Source organism: Equus caballus, chromosome 1 (genome assembly GCF_041296265.1).
Source record: "Equus caballus isolate H_3958 breed thoroughbred chromosome 1, TB-T2T, whole genome shotgun sequence".
In the NCBI taxonomy this organism is placed as follows: Eukaryota; Metazoa; Chordata; class Mammalia; order Perissodactyla; family Equidae; genus Equus; species Equus caballus.
In genome coordinates this window covers 57,604,343-57,615,568 of record NC_091684.1, presented here as the reverse complement: position 1 = coordinate 57,615,568, position 11,226 = coordinate 57,604,343, and the positions used below count along the sequence as shown (strand labels likewise).

The following is an 11,226-nucleotide window of genomic DNA, read 5'->3' as shown; positions in this document are numbered from 1 at the left end:
TTTAGTCTTCCAATCTGATTTGGTAGATGGAATTCTGTAATCCCTTTCACCCCTTGCCTGAGTTCAAACAATCTATTTACTGCCTGATTGAATTTGGCATTCTTTCCGCATAGTTTGTAAGGTTATGGGCCACACTCATAAAATCATCCTAATGATTTTTCACTACCAAATTGCAATGTTTTCTTTGTGTTTTTTTGGCCACCATTTCTTTGTATTGGGCACTCTGCTGTTTGCCGGTGTTAATGCTTAGGAAGGACTTGAAATTAGTACCTACATTCATTTTGCGTTTTTATTATTACAGTAAGTAAGACGTTTTGAGTTGGAAAAAAGTGAACTATATAGGGGTAAACCTAATTTTTATTTGGATTCCTATTTTACTACTTTTCTAAAAAAACGTCTATCAACTATTCCCATTTGCAAGTTGAATCCTGAAGTAAGGTTTTGGTGAGATTGGCTCACCACTACTCCAATGATCCCTACAGAATTGTTTCCAGATTGATCTCTGTGGAATTGTTACCATAGAGATGGTTAGAACTAAGGGCTCCCAGCTGTTTTGGGGATTTTTTTTTTCTCTTTGTATTCTTTTGTGTCATTTCAGTGCTTTCCTATTAGCATAGAGATCAGAGGGACCCTGGAAAGGATCTTGTTAGAGGCCATAATGAGAAAAAAGAGGAAAAAGGAGAAGGAAATAGAAATACACATACCACCCGGAGGAAAACAAGACAATGAACATGTGATCATCTATTAACACCATCAGGATGAAGAGGACAGGAAAATTCCATGCAGGGCCAGAGGAGAAAGAGAAAGAGAAATTGAGAGAGATTGCACTCTTCTGAGGGAGGGAAGCACGTTAACTGAAACAGATTAAGAGAGTTGTTCACATCCCACCAGTGGGATTCCAAAATAACATAAAACACTTGAGTATCATAATCTTTTGCCTATTTGAAAGGCAAATAAGCTAAAAATGTAACAAAACCCACAAATAAATTTCTAGGAGCGTGTCTAATGAAGGTAGTTAATGCCTTTTGAAGACTAAATCTGTCTTATTAAGGTTTTGTGAAAGGCTTGTTCTTTGAATTATATCATATGTGCCTACTGTCTTTAGAAGGTAGTGATCGTCCTTGTCATGATTCAAAATTATTTCTCAAGACAAGGCTTAATTACACAGTTTACATTCTTGTTACTTTTGTTTCTTTAAGTCATGTAAGTGTTCTCCTGGGACTAGGGAAACCAAAAGGTCTCATCAAATTTTAATAATTATACACTAAGTTATCCAATGGAAACTTAAAAGGAAGAAAGCACCTAACGCACTCATTCTGAAATGTTTGCAAGTAATTAAAAATATTGAACATTTTTTTCTCTTCCAGTGGATTGCTGGGAAGACAGCTACTTAAGGAATTCAAGTTAAATTATTGTACTGCTTTTAATGTGTCATAAGCACGTTAATAACTTAGAAAACATAGCACAGATGATAGAGTAACAGACTGTTTCCCCCTGCACATGATTTTAAGCTTCTGAGTGGTAGATAAAAGTATAGGTTTCATTATATATGTCCCTATGCCTCTCAGTATACAAACAATGAGTCATTTTGGGGGTGGAGGCACTTTAAATAACTAATTTTCACTACAGTCTAGCAAAGTTACTATGTTATGGACCAAGAAATAGAAGAATCAGGAGATAAAGTAATGCTCCAGAGTTTACAAAAAAAAAATCAATGGCAAAACTTAGAATTGTCTTTCATAGGAAATCAGACAGACCTAGGTTGCAACCCCAGTTTTGATACTTACCTACCAGCTGTTTGATTCTGAGGCAATTAACTTTTCTTTCTTGTTTTTTTTTTTAAGATTGGCACCTGAGCTAACATCTGTTCCCAATCTTTTTTCTTTTTCTTCTCCCAAAAGCCCCCCAGTACACAGTTGTATATGCTAGTTGTAGGTCCTTCTAGTTGTGCTGTGTGGGACACCACCTCAGCATGGCTTGATAAGTGGTGCTAGGTCTGTGTCCAGGATCTGAACTGGCGGAACCCTGGGCCGCCAGAGCTGGAGCACACGAACTTAACCACTTGGCCATGGGGCTGGCCCTGCAATTAGCTTTTCTGAACCTCAGTTTCTTAATCTCTAAACTGGGTTGTTACATTGTTATATAGCATAGAGATTAGTAGTTAAAATAATAATAATTCTAGCCCCATCCTGTTTCATGTGTGTTTGTCATGTCATTGTTAATAAACGTGGTTCATTCCTGTTAAACTCATTTCAACAGTGAATTTAATAGAATTTCTTTGGTGAGTACAGTGTCCGAGCACTGTGTCAGGAGGCAGAAAATTATTCCAGGGAAATCTGTGAATTCATATGAATACCAAGTACTGTCTGTGGACAGAATAAGTAATATTTCACATGTAATATATTGCTGTTTTTCTAATTTGGCTGATGCAGTTGTTATTAATAAAATGGAAATTGAGTTGGGAGCATTCCTGAATTCCTAGTAGGTTAGTATATATGTTTCAGTCCACAAAAAATAAAGGACATAAAGTGAAGCTGTCCCTGACTTTCAGGAGCATATAGATACATTCCATTAAATAGATAAAGTATATTAAACTATAGCAGTGACCAGATAGGGTAAGCACAGGGTGTTTGGGGAGCACAGAATAGGACCATTAGCACAACCTGGGGCTTCAAGGAATGCTTTCTGAAGGAGATAACTCCTGAGCTTGAAGGTAGAGGATAAGTAAAATTTAGCTGGACTGTGAAAGATAGAAAAGGCATTAAAGGCCGAGGACACAGTAAGATCCAAGGCATGGAGGTAGGAAATAACTTGGTAGAAGTGGGAGCTCTAAGCATTTGGAACATTGTAAAATAAATGAAGGGAGGGGCCAGCCTAGTGGCGTACTGGTTAAGTTTGTGTGCTCTGCTTTGATGGCCCAGGGTTCGTGGGTTCAGATCCCTGGCACAGACTTAGCATGGTTCGTCAGGCCACACTGTGGTGGCATCCCACATAAAATAGGGTAAGATTAGCACAGGTGTTAGCTCAGTGACAATCTTCCTCACACACAAAAAACAAATAAATGGAGTGGGTTGTAATCAGATCTTGAAGGAGTTTGTACCTACTCTGTAAAGCTTGGCTTTTGTTTTTCGGTTGATGATCCACCTCAAATTAGATAATTCTGGTTGGAGTATGGAGGGTGGACATTGAAAGGAGAAGAGAGGAGACAAGGAGAAGGTGCAGGAGAGACGATGATCATTTAATCTAGAACAATAATATTAGGGATAGATATCAGAGTAATCTAGAACAATAATATTAGGGATAGATATCAGAGGATGTCTTTGAGAAATACTTAGGAGCTATTAGCAAACTGATTCTGACATAAGTAAAAGTAGAAAGGAAGGAAGGAAGGAAGGGGGTAGGTTGGGAGGAGGGAAGGAAGGAAAAAAAGAAAGAAGGAAGAAAAATCTCTCATATAGAATCATTCAAATTAATTCATCTAGCTACTCTCCCTTCCAGAAAGTGGAGCTGTGATTTATTTAGTGATTGATTAGAAGGGCTGTGGGTGAATGAGTGAAAAGAAGTCAAGGATGAATTATTTTTGGTTCAGGGTTGGATGGTGGGGACAGTAACTGACATAGGAAATAGGAATGTTGGGTATGTTGACTTTGAGATGCCATGTATAATCTAAGTGGATGTGTCTAGTAGAAAATTAATATGTGCTAGGGATATAGATTTGGCATTCGTCAACATATATTTTTCTTCTATATTCTGGAAGTTCTTGGGGATAGGCTCAGGCTAAGTAAATTTGCTGTAGAATCTGTTGTAAAAAACAGAATGAGAATTTATTAACTTATTTTTATTTTTTGCTGAGGAAAATTAGCCCTGAGCTAACGTCTGTGCCAGTCTTCCTCCATTTTTTATATGTGGGACACTGCCACAGCCTGGGTGATGAGTGGCGTAGGTCCGTGCTCAGGATCCCAACCCATGAACATGGGCTGCCCAAGTGGAGCACACTGAACTCAACCACTAGGCCACAGGGCCAACCCCAGAATTTATTAACTTCTAATGAGGATTATAACTATCAAACAGACAGAATACAACTTGTCCCTGAGTTTTGTAGGGGGTGCTTCCAAGTATTATACATAAAAGAAATTGTACTGTGTTAGTCATTATTGCTGTTAAATTACCCTAAAACTTAGCAGCTTAAAACAGAAAACTCTTATTATTTCATAGTTTCTGTGGGTCGGAAGTCTGGGGGCAGCTTAGCTGGGTGCCTCTGGTTCACCGTCACTTATAAAGCTGCAAAGGGTCAGCTGGAGCTGTGGTTATCTCAAGGCTCAACTGACAGAGGATCTGCCTCCAAGCCCTCTTACGTGGTTATTGGCAGGCCTTGGATCCTTTTTTTCTTTTCTTTTCTTTTCTTTTTTTAAAAGTAATTCTTAGATTTTAGGAGCTGGCCCAGTGGCACAGCAGTTAAGTGCACACGTTCCACTTCGGCAGCCCAGGGTTTGCCGGTTCTGTCCCAGGTGCAGACATGGCACTGCTTGGTAAGCCATGCTGTGGCAGGCGTCCCACCTATAAAGTAGAAGAAGATGGGCATGGATGTTAGTTCAGGGCCAGTCTTCCTCAGCAAAAAGAGGAGGATTGGCAGCAGATGTTAGCTGAGGGCTAGTCTTTCTCAAAAACAAACACAAAAACAAAAAAATAATAATTCTTAGATTTTAAAATAGTTGTAGAATTGCAGAAAAGTTGTAAAGATAGTACAGAGAGTTCCTGTATACCCCTCTACTCCATGACAGTAGTCGCCAGGTCTCCTTAGCATCCTCTGGTCAGGTGTTTTGTAGAATATCCTTCAACTGGGATTTTTATGATGTTTTCTTCATGATTAGACAGGGGTCAGCGGTTCTTGGGAAGAAGAGGTAAAGTGCCATTCTCATCATATCATGTCAAGGGTACATGCTACCAATCTGAGTTATCACTGATGATGTTACCCTTGATCACCTGGCTGAGGTAGTGTTTGCCAGATTTTTCCACTGTAGGGTTACTTTTTATCCTCTTCCTATGCGCCACTCTTTGGAAACAAATCAGTGAGTTCAGCCCATGCTCAAGGGTGCAGGGGCATTTAAGCTCCCTTTCCTGGGAGGAAGAATAGCTAGATAAATTATTTTGAATTATTCTATAGGGGAGATTTTTCTTCCTTCCTTCCTTTTTTAATTTATGTCAGTAGAGACTCATGGATATTCATTGTATACTCTGGGTTCTAAGCCACTACCACGTTACTTATTTTGTTGTTCAAATTGTTCTTGCTTAAGCCACTGGGAGCCTTTCAGATTGGCTCCTGTGTCCCTTTGACATGCCCCTATCCTTTTTATTTTTTGAGTACTGCCTTACTTTCTGGTACTAGAAGATGCTTTAGGCTCATCTCGTATTTTTTCTGCCCTGGCCCTGGAATTGGCCATTTCTCCAAGGAACCCTAGTTCCTTTTATTATTGGGGAATGTTGTTTAATTTCCACATTTTCCAAATTTCCTTTTCTTTTTGTTATCGATATGTACTTTCATTCCCTTGTGGTCAAAGGACATACTTTGTATGATTCCAAGCTTTTAAATTTATTGAGACTTGTTTTATGGCCTAACATATGGTCTATCCTGGAGAAAGTTCCATGTGTACTTGAGAAGAATGTGGTGTTTACTGTTGTTGTGGAGTGTTCTATAGATGTCTGTTAGGTCTAGTTGGTTTACAGTGTTGTTAAAGTCTTCTGTTTCTTTGTTGATCTTCTGTCCAGTTCTATAATTGGAAGTCTCCAACTATAATTATTGAATTATATATTTCCTCCAATTCTGTCAGTTTTTGCTTCATTTATTTTGGGGTTCTGTTGTTAGGTGCGTATATGTTTATAATTGTCATATCTTCCTAATGGATTGATCCTTTTATCGTTATAAAATGTTCTTCCTTAAAGTCTATTTTGTCTGATATTAGTATAGCGCTCCAGCTCTCTTTTGGTTACTCTTTGCATGCCGTATCTTTTTCCCTTTTTTTTTTTTTTTTACTTTCAACCTATTTGTGTCTTTGAATTTAAAGTTTGTCTCTTATAGAAAGCATATAGTTACAACTTAAAAAAAAAAAAATCCATTCTGCTGATCTCTGCCATTTGATTAGAGAGTTTAGTCTACTTACATTTAATGTAATTACTGATAAGGTAGGGTTTAAGTCTACCATTTTGCTATTTGTTTTCTATATGTCTTATGTCTTTATTGCTCCTCTATTTCTCCATTACTGCTTTCTTTTGTGTTAACTAGATATTATATATATATGCATATATATGAATATATATAAAGAATACATATACATCTTGTAAGCATGTATTTGTAAGTGTACTTGAAAAGAACAGAAAGATACATATAAGTAGAGAGGACTAGAAGGTTTTAAAAGTTATTATTTTGTTTACTTATTTATGAGATTGTAATAATTATGGAATTTTCAAAAAACATTATTTCCCACCATTGCTAAAGTTAAATCCAAATAGTATGTATGTAGAGAGATAGGTAGTATTTTTCTCTAAAGACTCTGTAGACCCAGTTTTCCCCATTAATTTCAAGATAGGGCAAGACTCCATCAGTCCTTTACAAAAAGATTAATGTCTCTAACTGTGAGACTGTCCAAAAGTTCAAAATTCAAAATATAAACATGCAGTACAGTTGGATAGTCAAATACGGCTTCTTTGTAGAGCAGTAGAAAGAACTTAGGCAATTTTTGCCATATGCTAAGGGTTTTACCACTGCAAAGTACTGAATCATGTTTTTCTTGCTTACAAAGGATAATCACATCAGTTTATAACCTATTTTCTGGAATTTGCTTCAACCCCTTGAACTTCTTGAAACAAGAATATGGGTCTTGTTTTCAAATAGGCAAAATATTTTCTAAAAATTTGGTTGATAAATGGTAAGTCATGATGATAAGATGAGAACTGTAAACTTTAACAGGAAAGTGAAAAATTTCCAAAACAGTGGGTGTTTGAACATAAATGTAGTTGAGGAATTCAGAACTAGCTTATAAATATTTTAAAAAAGGCAGTCTTCCAGAACCTCTATTAAGTCTAGGAAATATGCATAAAAGTAAACACAAAGGAATTGAGTGCTGTATATCTAAAATCTTAGTAACTAGATGAAACTAATTTAAAAATAAATTTTCTTCCAAATTTTGATTTAAAACTTGTTTTACTTATAATTTCTAATTCTTTTTTATACTCCTTTTCTTTTCACCAGCTAGTAAAGTAGACAGTGTTGATGTACACCTTGAATGCCAGTACTCTATTATTAAGTATTTACATTTTTAAAGAACTAAACTGGCATTTATTACTGAGTAGCCTAGTTTTGAGGCAGGAGTCATAAACAAAAGCTAAGTGGGTTCTTTTATGCTAACAGCAACAGAATAACAGGAATCCACTTTCTGTTGTGTGTAGCTACAGGAGAGTGTAAACAAACTAAGACTATTGCAGAGGGGCAAATAAGCATTGGTGTTCCCAGGCACACCCATGGGTAGGTTTAATGACTAAGCTATTTGAACAAGAGAGGTTTATGATTTCCCTACATGTACATTGTAAATGGAACCAAGATTAGAACTCAAGGAAGTGTCTGTTGTGTTCTCAAAAATAAACCTGATAGACCTCTGGGAAAGTTAGTTGGACAGGGAATTATCAAGTGGGATTTTAGTTTTTTCTGTACTATCTTATTGTTTATAAGGAAATTATATCTGTATACTAAATTGGTGATTAAAAACCAACTTAAAAAAAGAGTTAAAAATATGACTAGTTGAGAAATTATATGAATTTAAATTTATGAGCTTGTACCCTCTGGGGGTAATTGATTTCTATTTAAACAGCATATTTGTTTGGCATTATTGAGGGGTATAGAAAGCCACTCTAGGGGTCCAAATGGAATGTGAATGAAACTAGTGAAGGATAATTTAAATTATTTGGGTCATTTAAAAAACACTCTCCCGAGGGGCTGGCCTGGTGGCACAGTGGTTAAGTTCACATGTTCCACTTCAGTGGCCTAGGGTTCGCTGGTTTGGATCCTTGGTGTGGACCTCTGCACTGCTTGTCAAGCCATGCTGTGGTAGACATCCCACATATAAAGTAGAGGAAGATGGGCACAGATGTTAACTCAGGGCCAGTCTTCCTCAGCAAAAAGAGGAGGATTGGCGGCAGATGTTAGCTCAGGGCTAATCTTCCTCTAAATAAATAAATAAAATACTCTGCCTCATAGCTGCACAGAGACCTGCCTGATAGCTGCACCTCAGGACCAGCCATCAGGTTGACCAGGATGTCAGAATTTGTGCAAGCCCACTTGATACTGAACCTCTTAATCATAAGTTCCTGCTGATGTGCACTAAGCCAATCACTGAGACGAGTGCTTAGAGATGGAGAAAGGTTTATTCCAATCAGCCAAAATGACAAGGTAGGAGGATGGGTTCTCTCAAATCTGGCTTCACAGAAGAAGAAAGCAGGGGGTTTTATGGAGCTAAGGGGCTTGACAAAAGTAGTTTTGGAGAAACAAGGGTAATCCGTGTTTCTTTCACTCCAGATAAGCCCTTGGGCAATCTGACTTCTGGGTGTCAAGGGCAGCTGGGGGCTGGTTATCTGGTGATTGTAACTTCCTTGAAGGCATTCTTTTTCTTCTGCAAAACAAGCTCATAAATCCTTGTCACCCTTGAGTTACCCCTCAGGTTAAACAAGAAAACAACAAATTAACAAGAGTAACTTCTTTTCATCTATGTGTGTGTTGGGAACAAAGTTGAAAGGTAATCATTTTCTTAATGAATATTTACAGTAACCCTCAGGTACCCGGCTTCACACTTACTGGGTAAAGAAAGGCAAGTTGCTTAAACTTTACCTGCCTCAAATTTTCTCTCAGCAATTCAGAGGTGGTTAAAGCTGGTTTTTCCTCACAGAAATGAAATAAAAATTAATTTTAAGGAGAGAGAGAAAAAAAGAGAGACATCCTCAGAAATAAATTCTAGATTAGATCCTCAGGGAGAGAGTTATGGCTCATGAGCCTCTCTCCTCTCCCTGGGCACTTAGCATTGGAGCCCAGCACACAGTAGCTGTTGAACTGAACTTTGGATTTCTGAACCCACAAAGATGAAGACCAAATCATGAACATTGGCTCCAGCAGGTCTTTATAGCCTCGTCTTCACCTTCTCGTATCTCCTCCCTGTATTTCCACATCCATTTGCTTGCCTTGTGATCCACCCATGCACTTTGTCAAAGATGCCTGTTCCCATCTACTGGAACTGCCGAACACTTTTTTGTGTTTTTGGACCCACTCCAATGTCACCTCATCTCTGGATTTCCCTCTGACTGTCTCATGGGCAGGAGACAGTCTCTTGCTCTTTCATTGTGTTCCTAAGCATTTTATCTATATCTTTTTCTTTCATATTATAATTTTTACATTGGTGTTCCCACTGGCTGAGAATTCCTTGAGAGAGAGTTAGTGACTTGTTCATCTTTTATCCCCAAAGTATAGTATATGCATGGAATTTAGGAAATACACAGTAATTTTTGAAATTTAGATTGTTAATGTGAGGCCTACCTTAAGCATAATCTGCCAGCATGGAATATAAATAGGGATGTTAACTGATTAAATTAGATGAATTTAAAAATTCCCTTTTCTACCTTTTGACCCAGAATAAAAATTAAAATAAAATCATATAACACATTTTAGAAAAATATTTTTTATACATTTATGGTATTATAAATTTCATGCTGTTTCTATAGTGATTGTCCAAGTGCAGCATCAGCATCACCTGGGAACTTGTTAGAAATGTAAATTCTTGGGCCCCACCTTACACTTACAAAGTCAGAAATTCTGGGCATGGAGTCCAGCAATCTGTTTTAACAAGTCCCGCAGATGATTCTGTTGCATGCTAAAACCTGAGAACTACTGTTCTAGAACAAATAAAATGCTTCATAAACTTATACTTGGCCAACTCTTGTTATTTATTCAGAAATAAATCTTTAGTTTTCATACATAAAATAATACAGCTTTCTAGGGTTTCTTGTTCCAAGGTCCTTTGTATTCTTGAGTGTCTGCAAATTCTAAGAGAATTTTTAAACTCTGAGTTTTTGTTTTAATGATGGTCTAAAAAAATTATTTTAATACTTAAGACAAAATTTCTCTTATGCAGTGATAGTTTACAGTTTCATGGAACTAAGATTTTAGTTCCTTAAGTGGAGGTCTCTCAAATTCTCATCCTTGGATACATTCTAAGGCATAATGGTTAAGAACATGGACTCTGGAGTTAGACTATTTGGGTTCAAATTTAGGCATTGCCTAAATGTATGATCTGGGGCAAGTTACTTAAGTTCTCTAAGCTTCCATTTATTTATCTGTAAAATGGAGATGGAGATTATAATAATATCTATTTCATGGGGGTTCTCTGAGGATTAGATGTTCTTAGAATCATGTCTAACACATAATAAGTGCTCAATAAGTATTAACTATTATTGTTCTTGGAAATTTTTGAAGAAGTTAAGATTGTGTTGGGCTACAAGTAACAGAATATTGGACTATATTAGTTTACTATTGCTGCTCTAACAAATTACCACAAACTTAGTGGCTGACAACAACACAAATTTATTGTTTTATACTTCTGGAGATCAAAAGTCCAAAATGGGTCTCACTGGACTAAAATCAAGGTGTTGGCAGGGCTGCTGCTATGGACTGAATTGTGTCCCCTCCCCACCAGATTCACATCTTAGAGCTGTAACCCCCAATGTGATCGTATTTGGAGATGGGGCCTTTGGGAGATAATTAGATTTAGAGGAGGTCATGAATGTGGGGCCCTCATGATGGGATTAATGTTCTTATAAGAAGAGGTACAAGACAGTGATGTCAGCATCATGGCAGAGTGAACTTGCCCAGGACTCTTTCCCCTCCAACATACATCAAAGAGGGACATTGATACTCCAACAGAAGACATTCCTACAACACAAAAACCTTGGAGAGACATGCAGTCACATGACGGAGGGCAGAGAGGCTGAAGCCCCCATCGGAGGAGCTGAAATGGGGTAAGAGAGAACTTCGTTGCCTCCCCTAAAGACTGCGATCCATGACCCCAGGAGGATCCATGAGAGAAGGAGCGGGGGAGGGGTCGTTTGTTTGTGGGATCACCAAAAGCCCTCTAATGGGGCAAAAGCTTTCAGGGGGGACCTCATCAGCCAAGACCCCAGGAGACCAGATAG

The 11,226-nt window shown here is 37.8% G+C and overlaps 2 protein-coding genes across 2 annotated transcripts in view; both read left to right on the top strand.

Moving 5' to 3' along the window:
• PBLD (phenazine biosynthesis like protein domain containing) overlaps positions 1–11,226 on the top strand; it is a 49,533-nt gene that overhangs the window by 2,783 nt on the left and 35,524 nt on the right. The window lies entirely within an intron of this gene.
• The window catches only part of RUFY2 (RUN and FYVE domain containing 2), an 85,238-nt gene that overhangs the window by 57,650 nt on the left and 16,362 nt on the right, over positions 1–11,226 (top strand). The gene's annotated exons all lie outside the window — the stretch shown is intronic.